This window comes from Nothobranchius furzeri, chromosome 3, assembly GCF_043380555.1.
Source record: "Nothobranchius furzeri strain GRZ-AD chromosome 3, NfurGRZ-RIMD1, whole genome shotgun sequence".
Classification (NCBI taxonomy): domain Eukaryota; kingdom Metazoa; phylum Chordata; class Actinopteri; order Cyprinodontiformes; family Nothobranchiidae; genus Nothobranchius; species Nothobranchius furzeri.
The window spans coordinates 68892669-68908088 of NC_091743.1; the positions used below are offsets into that span (position 1 = coordinate 68892669).

The 15420-nt window shown below is 40.3% G+C and overlaps 1 protein-coding gene across 10 annotated transcripts in view; it reads left to right on the forward strand.

Annotated features, from left to right (window-relative positions):
* The window catches only part of slmapa (sarcolemma associated protein a), a 66514-nt gene that overhangs the window by 6928 nt on the left and 44166 nt on the right, over positions 1 to 15420 (forward strand). The window lies entirely within an intron of this gene.

The following is a 15420-nucleotide window of genomic DNA, read 5'->3' on the forward strand; positions in this document are numbered from 1 at the left end:
TCATGGGCATTACTGTTGAAAAGATGTGACTAACATTCATTATCATAAACATTAACTTCTGCTTTTATACTAATGTTCAGTTCCACGGGTTTAACTGTCTGAAGGACTGTTTGTCCATCAAGATTTTTTAACAATCAGAATTTAAGTGAAACATCAGAAAAATGAGTCATTACTTCACCACCAAACTTTGAAAAGCGCTTTTAGAATCCTTAACAATACAAATAATTTTAGTTGAATTGTGAGTCAGCAGCAATGCCATCAAAGGTGAAATGGCAAAACATCCCTCGTTCTCGTTTTAGTGAGCCAGCAGTTGCACACAGATCTACTAGATCAACAGCTATGGCATATAATGATGCTGGGTCTGTATTGTCCTCCATGTTTTTAGTACCCTGTATTTCTCCATACAGCACCTTACCTCAAGGTCTGTTTACATTTTGTTTGCCGTGTTTTCCCACTTTGCAACATTAACAGCAAAGAAATTAAATTAGTGCAGGAGAAACACACCAAGTGTTTCATTAAGGCTTCATTAACAGCCAAAAGCCTCTGGTTTGGTCAGAATTAAATACCAGCTACCCTTTAAAGGCCCGTCTCTGTAACAGATGTAGATAGACATAAAATTGGTCTTTTTGTCACATATGTAGAATGTAAAGACATATGAAAGTTTCTCAAATCCATAACTATGCCATATTGCTGTTTTTCTTTTTTATTTAGATTGGGACAGCGTCAAAAGCTAGAGTACTGGTGTGTTTTGTTGTTCTGTAGCTATGTTACAAGAGGTCTGAAGAAGCAATAGGCCTCGTTAGTCCTGGTCGTCGCATGACAATGTTGGAAAACAATTTGATGATGGTTTTGCTCACAGAACTCACTGGATCCATTCATTTTTATTGGAGGTATTTCCTTTTCATCTTTCAGAGCTAGACGAAACTGTCAGCTCAGGATGTACACAGATTCAAAAGTCTTGGCCAACACAATAGACATCTTTGATCATTACAGGTATGGCATAATAACCAGTCACGTCAGCTTTTCCATTTTTAGAAGGTTCATACTCTTCTGTTCCTGGAAGACATTAAGTTTCTGATGTGCCATAAATGCTGTTTATCTAGTACTAGTACTTTATAATAAATACACATTGATTTACAGTAGTGTTGAGGGCTGCTGCTCACACCTCTGCATGTTGATCTGTTCTCAACAGCAAAGCCTTTTTGGTTATTTCAGGTGTTTGTGCTGGGTGAGGGATCACATTATTGTCTGTCTACTTGTTGAGTTAAAATGAGGACAAACACATGTTCTCCTTACTGTAGATGAGTCATTCCATCGCTGTTGGCCTCGGATTTGTTCACTCGTATTCAGAAAAGCAGATTTGTATGTGGCTTTAATGCAAATGTACCAGCTATAAATAGACTTGCAGGTAAATGACTCGGAAAGCCATCAGACCGAGGTCTTAGTATCTCACTTTTAATTGTTTTAATTGTTTTTCGCATGAAAGCATTGGTATGTATTTTATACAGGTTTTTTAAGCATTCAAAATTGCCATTAGAAGATGCCCACCTTTTGTTTTGCAGCTTTTAAACAACAGAGTGGAAACACAGTTTACAGACACAGGCTGCATCTTTAGTATTCAGTGATTGAGGCAGTGTGGAGCATTAAGGCTGTATCGTCGTCGGTTTGTGAGTAAAATTGGCTAAAGAGCATTTTGGTCAACTAGACAGCTGGTGGGAAGATGTTTGGCATCAGTATTCCACAGCATGACGACAATCTCATAAGTAATACCAAGAGTACAGGACCAATAATATCGACGGTACGCAGTACCTCAAAATCTTAATGTTTACTTGTGAGGGAACAGTTCACTGTTGGCAGAAAGACTATCATATTTTCAGGACTATAAGTCACACTTTTTTTCATAGTCTGGCTGGTCCTGCAACATACTCTGGAGCGACTTATGTACCAAATTATGTATACTGCGCTGCTGCGGACCAGCTCCGGACCAGGAATAAGCTCCTCTGCCCCGCCATCACCTGCTGGAAACCATGGCGCGCTGCTGCGGGCTGGCTCCAGTCCAGGTTTCAGCTCCTCTGACCCGCAGGGAACCAAACACACACAGCCATCACCTGCTGGAGCCTGTGGCGAGCTGCTGCGGGCTGGGCGGCTCCGACCCAGGAATGAGCTCCCCTGTCCCACTGGGAGGGTTTCAAACACTGCCATCACCTGCTGCAGCCTGTGACGGGGTGCTGGGGGCCGGCTCTGGCCCAGGAATGAGCCCTCCCCGCCCGCTGGCAGGGTTTGAAACACCGCCATCCTCTGCTGGAGACCGTGGCGCTGCTGCTGCGCCCTGGTTGTTTATTCTGTTATTGTTACCGGTACTTGTCTTGCATGTGAAATGCTTGGTCTCAGATTTTGTAAGAAAAATAATAAAATTTCCCCCCAAAATGCAACTTATATATGTTTTTTTCTTCTTCGTTATACATTTTATGGCTAGTGCGGAAAATACGGTAATCCTGACTTTACTGGGTTTATTCCAGAGTCGTACCGTTGTTTAGTTAGAAAACTTATTTTTACACCTGAGTTGTTAGGAAAATTTAAAAAAAAGAAACGATTTATTTCTTAAATATTTGAATCAATCTGAATGTATTTCTTTTCCATTAACACAGTTTAACTTAATAAAATTGCTTTAGTAAAGCAATGTTTTTTGGTACCAATACTTTTTTGCTAGAGACTTAAATAATTTATTTTTGTTGTATTCTGGCAGCAACTAAATGCAATGTGAACAGGTGAACTCAATTAATAGATAATAAAAAAGAAACGAAGCTGCAGTTTATTGTGTTAAATTATGTCACAGATGGACTTGTCTAGACTTTGGGAAGTGCAGTAGTGAAACCATGGTTCTCCTGTGATGTGTACCCACGTGATTCTCCACACAAGTCAGATTTCTCGTGCGTTCTTCATTGCTGTAAATTAGGTTCCCAAATAATTCTTCCTCAGCTCACTTGGGAGTTGACTTTTTTATTTAGGCTGAAAGTTTGAAAAAGTCCATTAGAACAAACATTGATATTTGAATTTTCAACAACATTTCAATGGATATTTCCGGAGATTATTGGTGAAAACTACACATTTTCTATTTTAAAGACGCCAATCAAAACGCCTGAGAAAACCAGGGCAACTGTAACAGGCTGCTGTGATTAACTGTTCTGGCTTTCTCTTTGAAACATCAGAAAAGGGTAGAATGCCTTCTCCGGGTCAGGGATGAGCTCCTGCCTCAAGTGGAGGAGTTTAAGTATCTCGGGGTCTTGTTCACGAGTGAGGGAAAACTGGAGCGTGAGATCGATAGGTGGATTGGTGCTGCATCTGCAGTGATGCAGGCGTTGTACCGGTCAGTCGTGGTGAAGAGAGAGCTGAGTCAGAAGGCAAAGCTCTCTTTTTACCGGTCGAAGCTCTCTTTTTACCGTTCAATCTACGTTCCTACCCTCACCTATGATCATAAGCTTTGGGTAGTGACCTAAAGAACGAGATCGCGGATACAAGCAGCCGACATGAGTTTTCTCCGAAGAGTGGCTGGGCTGTCCCTTAAAGACAGGGTGAGAAGCTCTGTCATTTGGGAGGGGCTCTGAGTAGACCCGCTGCTTCTCCACATCGAGAGTAGCCAGTTGAGGTGGCTCGAGCATCTGGTCAGGATGCCTCCTGGACGCCTCCCTGGTGAGGTTTTCCGGGCACGTCCAACCGGGAGGAGACCTAAAGGTAGACCCAGGACACGGTGGAGGGACTATGTCTCTCACCTGGCCAGGGAACGCCTTGGGATTCCCCCGGAGGAGCTGGCACATGTGGCTGGGGAGAGGGGAAGTCTGGGCCTCTCGCCTTAGGCTACTGCCCCCGCAACCCGACTCCGGATAAGCGGATGAAAATGGATGGATGGATGTAGGGCTGCAACAACGAATCGATAAATTCGATGAAAATCGATTACTAAAAGCGTTGGCAACGAATTGCGTCATCGATTCGTTGTGTCGCACAACTCTTCCAAAAGCGCCCCCCCCCCTTCCCACCCGCCGTTGCGCGCAGACCAGAGCAAGTCAGATCAGCACGAGGGAGAGCCGCAGATCAGCGCGAGGGAGAGCCGCAGATCAGCGCGAGGGAGAGCCGCAGATCAGCGCGAGTGAGAGCCGGCAGATCAGCGCGAGGGAGAGCCGCAGATCAGCGCGAGGGAGAGCCGCAGATCAGCGCGAGGGAGAGCCGGCAGATCAGCGCGAGGGAGAGCCGCAGATCAGCGCAAGGGAGAGCCGCAGATCAGCGTGGAGGGAGAGCCGGTAGCGGCAGATCAGCGCGAGGGAGAGCCGGCAGACTTGCGCTGCTGCGAACCGGTTCCGCATTGTTGCACAGCGATCCAGGCAGCTGCTTCCAGCGCACGGTCCATTCTCAAAGTGGCGCAACCAAAAAACTATAATTAGCACACGATCGTTCTTGTCTGCACATGTTCTCTATTTTCTGTCTTATTTGTGCCTGAAGCTCGCTACTGCGGAGCTCATCACCTGTGCTGTGGTGATGTCACCTCACGCAGCATCGAAAACGCGCTCTGCGCTTTTCGGTCAGGAGATCCCTTTGATCTGCTCAAAAGTAACTGATGAGGTGAAAAGGTAAGAATCCAGGCAACAGATTTTCTGGAGAATTAAGAGGAGATGCAGGAAGATGAGAGACAGACAGGACAGGAAAATAGTTCAATAAAAACAAAAAATCAATCAATCAATCAATCAATCAATCAATCAATCAAAGCTTTATTTATAAAGCGCCTTCCGCAACCCTGTCAGGAAGCCCAAAGCGCTGAAAGTGAAACAAAGCGCTGAAAACAAAGTGTTGAAAAGTAAAATGTAGGTAGATTTATCTCCACGACACGTTTTTACCAGTAAAAAACAATAAGTTATACACATGTCATATTTATACATCTGATACAATTCAGATCACCTTCAAAACTCAGTCACACACCCAGGGCCGTTTCAAGACATTTTGGGGGCCAAGGCAAAATGACCCCCCCCCCCCCCCCCAATAACTGGGCTCCCCAGAAGCCTCTGTGTAATTCATGCCCTCTCCAGTAGTGTTAGTTATACGGTGTTTATAAAAGCCCCTCAGACATTACTGACATGTTCTAATATTATCAGATGAAAAACTAAATTATCAGACATGCTGTCTCATCTGCTTCTTTTATAAACTTGCAAAAAGTAACAAAACCATTTGAAAGCCACTATTTGTGGATTCTCTGAAAGTTTCCATGGAGTGTGTGACTAGTTATTTTTTCATTGATCCTATCGTCTAATCTCACAGCTGAAACAAGCATCCTTAATAATCTGTGCACAGGAAGCGTACCAATGCTGTAGTAAAACAAAAGGTATAATAATTTATTATTAATAAAACCTTGTTGCAGAACTAAAGCAGAAAAATTTGATTTTGCATTAAATATGCTAAATATTTATATATGAATTGTTTTAGAGCCCTTTAATTGGCAGAATCTGATATTAATTTAGTTCTTACAAAAAATGGGTCCCAACATGGTTTGTGTGGCGTTGCCATAGTGTGACGTCATAGGCACAGATCCCCTGTCCTCTTGTTTGGAAATGGAAATATGGTCACCCTACATTAAACAAACTGTCCACCCGGGCTTTTGCGCTGCACAGAGACGCTTCGCTGCCTACGACTGAACGTCAGTTGAGAGTCAGTCTCATGCAGAATGACCAATGAAGAGAGGGCCTCAAGTTAAGACCCTCTCCTCATTGGTCAGTCCACACGAGGTGGGTCAAAGGTTACTCTGGGCGGGTTACGTGTTGTCAGGCATTCAAGTATTGAGTATATTTACTGCATATTACAGTAAAATATTCTGTATGTGACCACATTATGGTGATCCTTGGGTCGTGATGATGGAGCCCTTGAATATTGTTGCCCAGGGTACAACAAAGTGTTAATCTGGCCCTGGTTCCGCCGTCACATTCCCGCAGAAACTGGTTGATCACACCGGGGCCAGACTACTAGCATGTGGTTTTACAACCACAATGTCCTCGGAAGCAAAAACGCTTTTAAAAGGGAGGGAGGAGTCCTAACTGTTGCTGCAGGCGTGTTGTGTGAGAGTGCAGTTATATACTGGTTAATATATTTTTGGGTTCAGTTGCTTTCATGTGGCCTAATGTGAGTCTATTTGGGATCATTGGAATGATCAGCAGCATTTCTTGATGTGACTTTATGGCAGTTGCCCAGGGCATCATCACAAGTAGGATGGCATTCATTTACTTTTGTTTTATTTGGTATTTTTTCAGTCATTTTTGGAAATAGTGATCAATTTTGATTAATTCACAGCCTATGTTTAATTACATTTAAAATATATGTCAACAGATGAGATCAAACAAAACAGATGAGAATTGCCCTTAAGCTGTTTAACTTGGACCAAGCATGTTAGGTCACAGATAGATGTAGCTTAGGGTCTCTGTCTATACACCTTATAAGACAATTTAGGTGATGGCATGTTGTTTTTCTGCTATTGAACTGTTTTCTGATAATGTTGTGTTAAATAAAGTGAAGGAAGGAGAGAAATAACGTTTCCCTAGCAGTTTTTAAAAATTTCCCCATGTAATCCGATTAATCGATTAATCGTGTCGAGACCCCATCCGATTAATCGATTATCCAAATAATCGTTTGTTGCAGCCCTAGATGGATGGCTTTCTCTTTGATTAAAACAATTTTCTAACCTTCAGACAGCTGCTGGTGGTTATAGTCAAATGTCTCTATGCTGAGATTATCAGATGTTTTAGTTTAATTTTATCTTTAAGTATTGAAGAATATAGTTTAGCGATAAAACTTTAATAAACTCAAGTTACTGTATTGTAGTTTTTTGTACATTTATTTTCTTTTACCATGTTTGATGTAGTACAGTCAAACTCAGGGATCGAGTACTGTAAATTTTGATCTCGATTCCATCTATCAAATACTTTTAAGTGCGATTTTCTTTTTGTTTGTATGTCCTTTAACCACATTTTTCTGCTCCAGGTCTACTTATGTCTGTTTTAAAATATTTTTTGTAAACTGCTATATCAGTTTTAAGTATCTCAGCAGTGCTATAATAGATCAGCATTCCAACCACAGCTGAACATTCTCAAAGTTTTCACTGAAAAGAAGGAAGAGCAAACATGTTCACTCTTGATGTGGATCCAGATTAATGGGAGTCGACAGGTGTGCCATTCGGTTGAAACTAACTCCTCCTGACATTTCCTAACAGGAAGGATGGTGCTGTTGTCATCGTCTACCTTCCTGAGCTCACCGTTGTTTTTTCAAAACGTGTCTAAGTTTATAATTCCAGAGATTAACCTGTTAACCCGTTTTTTCTCCATTTGTATTGAGGATTATAATGAAAATATGTGAAGTCAAAGGACAAAAAACACAATACTAGTGAGCTGCTGGACACTTTTTTTACTGTGCACCTGAAACTTTGACACTTTCTCATTAAATGCATGAAAATACATTTCCTCAAACCCTCAAATAACTGAATTTAGTTTATAAAATTTTCATTATTTACTACACAATCCCAAGTGTGTTTAATTGTAGGCTTGTGGGGCTAGAATTATTCACACTCACATTTTGAGACAACACTAACTCCCTGCTGCAGGAATATGTTGACAGATAAAAGCTCATTCTGTTTGTCAGTGGTAGCTAACAGCCTGATTAGGAAATGCTGGCAGGAGCCCAGACTTCTGTGAGCTGGCTCTCTGCACCAAAACACTCCGGGACTAAACTCTCTCCTGCTTTTCTTCCGTCTGCAGCCTTTCTCAGAGATGGACTGTAAACTCACAAGCACCGTCCCAGTTTTAAATGTCAGCATCATGTCTCATAGTCAACTTTAAATAAATATCAGTGACTTCGATTAGTGTTTATACATATCTTACTTTCTTTGCAGTGCTTTAAAGTGTAGTTTTTACCATTAATCCCTCGAAATATCCATCGAGATGTTGAAAATGAATTAAATGATGTCCAGTTGTTGAAAAATACTGGCGGCTTCGTAACATAACCATAAAAATTGTGTCAAAATTACATGGGTGCGGGTCTAAGTCTCGGGGTGCCGCCATATTTCCTTCTACGGGAGCTCATGAGGACAAAAGGCATTTACTGGTTTGTAACAAGCGTTTACAAACTTTTGCCATTTATAAACATTGTTGTTTTACCTCTTCACTCGTTACCAGTGATGAAAGGGTGTCTGATTTGCTTGTCATTTTGCTGGCAGTTGAGCAATCTGACAAAGTACTCGTTCGGAAATTGCACTGCCAGAAATTTTTTACCTTAATGGCCATCTGTTTTTAAGGCCTTACTCGAACACAAAAATACTGCGTGCAATGATTTACCATTGTGCATTAGGTTATGTGCTTCCCCCTATTGCCAAGGAAAATACACATTGTCACTTTAAGGGCTGTGCTATACTTGCTGTTTGACCCCGCGTTGTCGCAGGCAGAAGGCTACGTCTTTCTTCACATACTTGCTGCTGCACAGCACTGCACATCGTACTGGAGTGTTCCACTGGGGGCACACTAGACCACTCAGACTGGACAGAGAGCTGGGTTTGTGGGTACAACCAAAACAAATATGACGTCAATAGAAAAGATCAGTAATTGTTTAATTTTGAGTTCACAACTGAAAAAGAGACAGCAGCGGTGTCGAAGAAGGTGTGAAAGACCTGTAAACCCGAGACGGAGTCACCATGGTGAGTGTTTCTTGCTCATTTTGTCTACTCCACCTACTGGTTAGCAGAGTTCGAATGTGTTGCGTTAATTTTGGGGGACATGCACAAACAACACTTCAAATCAATGCAAATAATGCGTGGCAGCCATTTTAACCACGCGTTCGCTTTGTACAGCAAGTATAACACGGCCCTTAGTCAACCTGATGCTGATATTTATATAACATTGATCCTGAGTCAAGATGCAGGGTTATCTTTACCACAGATTCTCAGGGAAGATATTGGTTAACAAATGTCCCTGCTAGCTTTTGTTAGCTTGTGTTTATTTGGGGTTATTTTGAGAATAAACTGTTACCAAAATGACACACATATAAATCTTCTAAAAACTTCCAAACGTTGTCTATGCTCTGAAAAAAAAATATGTGAAGAAGCTCCACTTTATACCACCTTCTTAGAGCCTTGAGTAGTAAATGTTCATCTAGTAAACAAGCACAATGACATCCTCATATATCTGACTTCATGTTCAGTATTTATAACGTCTAGACATTGTTTAAGTTTAATACTTTTAAGTGCCTTTGTTTTAGATGAGGTTTCAAATTATTCAGAGTAACAAACATTTAAACTATTGGGTCTGGAGAGAAAAACATTTGTATTTCAGCAACCGTGTAATTTGTTTTGAGATGTGTGTGATTTCCTCTTGTCCTTTGTCTAATTACAGTGTGAAAGAACGGTTGTGACATGTGGCAAATTCATTTACTGATGACATTTTTATTAAGGTATATTTTGTATTTCCTTTTCTTCTGCTTGACTGGTCCTTAAGCCCTAGGTTTTATCGTTACACAGAAAAAACATATTTTTAACGATTCTTTCTGATTATAATCAATCACTCACGAGTTTTTCATCCAGGCCGAACATGAAAATAGTCTCCTCCACCTATATCCTGCATTAGCTTCTGATATAAAATAGACAGTGAAACTGTAGGATTTGAAAGTCCCGACAGATCTCTACTTCAAGTGGTCACTTGGACTTACCCACCTTGGCTTGTGATGGGGAAGGCTGTTGTTGTTTTAGCGTCCTGGAAACATCATTAAATATCTTTGTTAGCAGAAGCTAACCATTAACGTTATCAACTCAACCACACAGCAGAACTCTTCCAGGCTTGTGTTATTTGTGGAGATAAAACATCAATGTCGCAGAGCAAACTGAGTCAGTGGTAGAGTCATGTTGGTGTTATCCAATCCGAGACAGACATGATATCCAAATATAAGGAAACAAGACTCCAAAACCTGCCTTCTAAATATCATCTGTAATGTGGGTAACTTGTAGTTCCTGGAAATGGTGCACCGGTATATTTCTTCCCCCCAGAGTATGACTTACAAGGCATTCATTCCTACTAGACCACTGCAAATGTATTGATTGAACGAGTGAACAACTCCTTTAAATACTTGTCTGTAAACATTAAATCTTTTATTACTTTTTTCTTCAACTTTTCACTTAGCTTTTATTTTCTTAGCCATTTACAGTTGCTGCAAAAAAGGTAACATTTAAATAGATTATATTTATCAAAGGTATTTTGAAAGTACTTATATTTTCTTTAAAAAATGTCATACATTTCTTTGTCTGTATAGCATTATTTTACATTCTTGACTTGATTTGTGTACTCGTCTAAACAAAATCCAGCTAGACTTGAATATGGTAGCTGTTTTGGTTTTGGTGCTTTACTTTCAAGTTTTCTGGTTCAACATGAGGGTTTAGGAACTCGCTTATCAAACTCCTCGGAGTGAGAAATGAGTCCTGACTGGCCTCGGACTCTGTGTGACAGATGTTTGGTCGTGATTTCAGGAGAAGTATTTTATCACTTCCTAAGAAAAGATTTTGTAGAGGGACTGTAGAGCTGCTCCGGCTTATGAGGCTGTCACAGAGGGTCAGGACTAATGAGAAAGCTTGAAATTTGTTCATACAATTTTATTAATCCCCCTGGATTATGCAGCAAAAAACCTCTGCTGTTACTTAAGTAATGTAGGAGAGAACTCCTAATTTTCATATTAAAAAATACACAACCTGATGGAGCCTTGCTGAAATATTCAATAGTAGGTGTATTTGATAAATACACAAGAAAAGCTTAACTACTTGTTTGTATATTATGTCAATATTATGTTTGTATTTTGTCAATTTTGAAAGAAAATAAAAAATCTGCTTTGCTTTTTCATTTTGTTTAATCAAAAAATTGCATTGTTGCAGTCATACCTGGAACATTTAGATATTTTCCTATTAGACCAATTGCACATTGTTAGCACACAAATAAATGTAGCTGTTTGATTTTTGCACAAACCACAAAAAGCTGTGGCACATAGTGGCAATTTATCTCTGATTGACCATATCCCGTACATTTCATTAAGACCTCTGAAAAGGCTGGAATGAGGCATAATTTGCATTTAGCATTTATTCAAACCTGATAAGACTCACTACAGATAATAAACATAGGCTTTACTTTTTCCTTCTTTAAGGAAAATCCTTCCCTTTCAAAGAGGAGTGTGTGTTTAGGACATCACATGTTCTACTCGTAAGGTGGAATTATTTTTAGCTGTAGTTTAGTAAGATTTATTATGCTACCTACAAGTGATTCTTAGAAAAAATATCAGTCATATGACCTGATAGGTTGTCCTAACGTGTGTTTGTGTGGGATGTGTCCTTGCAAACTGGTATCATGTGTTGACCTGCTGACTGATAAGAAGATGGTTGTGTCTTTTGGCTGCTAGCTGATAGTTTGCTCTGTTTTGGAGGCCCAAGACGGTTTTAACACAAATATGATGTTACTTTGACTGACACTAAAAGGGAAAAGAGAAACAAGAACCTTAGGATAATAAAATAAATGTTCTTCTGTTGGCAGGAGATGAGACAGGGTTTTTGTTGAGGAGGATAGTGGTTTATATATCATCAAGATCATGCAAGATTTTGCAGGAAAAATATTCCATAATACAGTAAGTATTTTCTCTTGTAACGCATCATGTTGATGAGCATCAGACTTTGATCAGATCCACGTTGAAAGTTCAAGAAGGTTTCCTGTTGCATGGATACTCTGGATTACCTGGTACCATAGACCAACATCTTCTGGTGCATCGCCAAGCTGGTTGTTGCTGGTAGTAAAATAGTAGCTCACTTGTATTATAGACAAAGAAACAAGGATCAGAAGAGGCTGGGTTTGTTAAGAGTTTCTGACTGGTGTGCTTCATGCTGAGGGGTGTTTTCAGACACAAGCAGAAGCCTGGTTTCCTTCTCGTTCTCAGATTACTAAAGAAACCAGAGAAGTTTCCACACCACACGGTTTTGCATCACATTTGTCAGAAAATACAAGTGATGCAACAGATTGGATTGTCATTAAATAGCTTTGTGTGATGTTTTAGTGATGTAATGTTCTGGTGTATGAGCAATTAGTCTAAGATTAATTTGATAGACTATACATTTAATGTCTAAGAAATTTAATATAGTGCTACAGATGGGAGTATTTATGACAAGTATACTGATAAGCAGATGGAGAATCAGACCAATAAAGGAAAGAGAAAAGAACCAGACTCTGATAGTTGAATAATTTCCTCAAAGATTTATTCTCCTTCAGCTCCCATGCAAACCAAATCAAATACGGCCCTATCTGAATGAAATTCCATTCTGAGTGAGAGGGTTGGTTTTGTCCGATCATCATTCTGATTGACATTCATGTACACATCCATTCGGATTATTGGAGTAAAATAATGCCCACTGCGCAAATGTGCACTACTTCAGCGTGACGTCTTTCTGCCTTTGCAGACACTCAGTCTGAAGAGCTGGAGGACGGTGTGAACGGGTGATCATTAGTATGTTATCCTGCTCTCCTCTCCTGTGGCGGTGAAGCAGTACTGAGCCTGTAGCTTAGTTAAAGCCATCAGTAAAAACAAAAGCATACAGGAAAAAATGCAAAGAACATCCATAACGAGGGCAAAAATCAATGGACAAAGCTAGAGAATACGAAAATAAAATGTGAGGGGAATGACATGCGGACAAGATAACGTTTGTTCACAATTTTTGTCCGGTAAAGACAACTCTGCGAATGCTCAACCTATTTAATCTGACTGAATGCTTGCTGTATATTTACTCACGGCATAATTGGATTATGTCAGTTAGTGTCCATGTAAACAGACAGAGATTTGTGTTTTCCGATCAAACAAGATTTGAATCGGATAGGGGAATTTGGCGCATGTAAACGTAGCTACTGATTTCAATATTTTAAGAGTTTGTGCCATCAGAAAGAAAATAAATAACTGCATCAGTAAACTAAAAGTTAGATGATTGAAAATGAAAAAAAATCATTTGGATCAAACCCCATGTTTGTTCATGTTCACTGAAGACGGTTCCCTTTATTTCCTTCCTGTGTCACATTTATATTTATGCTGTGAAATAAGCTAAATGTCAAGTGATTCAAAGTTATTGTTCAAAGAGAAACGACACAGACCTGACTTTAACAGGACTGAGATTAAACCAGCAATCTGCTGCGAACAGGTGGATGATGTCATATCTTCTGTGAGAGATAAGTTATAGTAGAAGTGTGTGAGGGCCCATAAGGGAGGTGTGTGTGTGTGTGTGTGTGTGTGTGTGTGTGTGTTTTGCTGGGTGAAAATCTCTATAGTTAGGACCCTCCCCGTCTGCCTCCATGTTACCATGGGGACAGGAGGTAGCTGTGTGTGTGTTAGTGAGTGAATAGCCATCATGAGATGCAAACTGGTGGCTAAATTTGGGTAAACAACGATGTGAACCAGTCTGCCTCGCATCATTCTCTCCTTCGCTGGCCGTTTCCTTTTTTTGTGTTTTCATCCCTCCTTCATCTGTTGTGTGTTTGTGAATCTGAGTCTCTTCATCATCAGAAGGACAGAGCACTTGTTTTCAGTCATGACAAAGACCTGAGAGGTGATGAATGAAGCTCGTGGAACATCAGACAGATATGCCTCAGCCTCAGACATCCGGATTTGATTGTTTACCCTGTGTGTGTGTGTTTGTGTGTGTTTAAATGTAACAGTTGTGTGTTTATGTACTGGAATCATGTCAAATGCTTGTTTGTAATCTTAGGATCTGTTGGTATACCCGCACATTTTTTTAGCCAGTTTTATATGTGTTCAATTTCCTGCATGACATTTTTATGTTTACGTCTTTTAATTCTTGTATTTACCTTTGATTCTGTCCCTGTTTGTTGCTGTTTGTTGTGTTTTTCTGTCATGATGGTGGCTGTTTTCTTCATGAAGCACTTGTGTGTTACTGTGTTAAAATAGCTTCATTAACCAGTAATAAGCAGTAATTTAAGTATTATTCTCAAATGGGTGTAGTAACACAAGTGGGTCATGAAGGGAAAAATAATTGAATATGAACAAATCACCATCTTCTTATAACTTTTATGAATGAACAATATTTTCAGAACATGGTAATGTGTCCATCAGTGTTGCTCAATTGTTTATTTTCTCCTGTGGTTCAAGTGTAGAACGCAACAAACATGCTATCACTAACAACGAGCTAACACTAGCATAAGCTAACAAATGCTAAAATGAACCACAAAGTAAAAAGATCCACACTGTTGGACAAAAAATATTACTTACAAGTCCAGTAGCACCAAAGCCAGGTCACTATCAGTCCGTGATTTAATAGCCTCCTTTAGCTCCCTCAAACTAGTGTAGGCCGCACTGGTTTTAGCTCTTTGCTTCGTCTCCAAAGACATTACTCTCCTACCTTTACATCCAGGCTCCGCCATGATGCCAACAGAAAAAGCAAACTTTCTCTTCTTACTGTGCTTTTTATTGACAATTGGCGATCTGAAAATGCTAGGGAGAAGACACAATATTTTATATAGTTCCTCTCAAGATGAAAATCACGAGGCACTTCACAAGAACAAAAGTTACAAATAAAAATGATTTAAAAATTATTTTAAAATATAAAGATGGGAAAAGCATTACTGCTAACTGTCGTAAAGCAATTAAACAGCTCCCCCCTATAGGAAACCTATCTGTGTGGTTCCGTTGCTTGGTTCTTTTCTAAATACAGCGTAGATCCTGAGTTAATACTTAGCCTTGTGACGGTCACGCTAGCACAGATGAGCGTTGGTGAGTGGCTGCGTCTGACTGTGTGTGTTTTTATTTCTGCATTGAGCCAAACTCGCCTCACACCGCCCGGAGTTTGTTCTTCAAAACTTCTATTAAATCCACCATGCTGACGCATTTTAATGAGCTTCCTCCACGCCGTATTTATTGCTGCAGGAATTAAAGTTTACATCATGGAGTAAAAGTTTGGCAGATGTGTTTGTTTACATGTTTGCCGCTGTGTGCCTGTGCCGTGTGAGGGAGGGTAGGGGGACGCGATGCTGCTCTCAGGGTCTCTGCGGGCAGCAGAGTAGGAGCGACATACAGCTGGTGTGATCAGCTGTGAAAGGCATTGATCAGAATTTGCAGGTCATTTTTTTTCCCGTGGAGATCGGCCAAACAATCTTCATCCGAGGTCGTAAGCCTGAAAATTGAAACTAGGTATCAAAATAAGAAAAGTTGAAGGATTTCGGGGAAAACTGACAATTAGTCCCAGTTCCAATTGATGCTTGATGCCCAACCCTATGAGTGAGCCCCAGTCATTTGCTGTGGTTAATTATCAGTTAATGAGTTTTTACTGTTTCATAAATCTGAATTTTTATCTCACCTCGAGTGAAGTTTTTTCCATTTTAC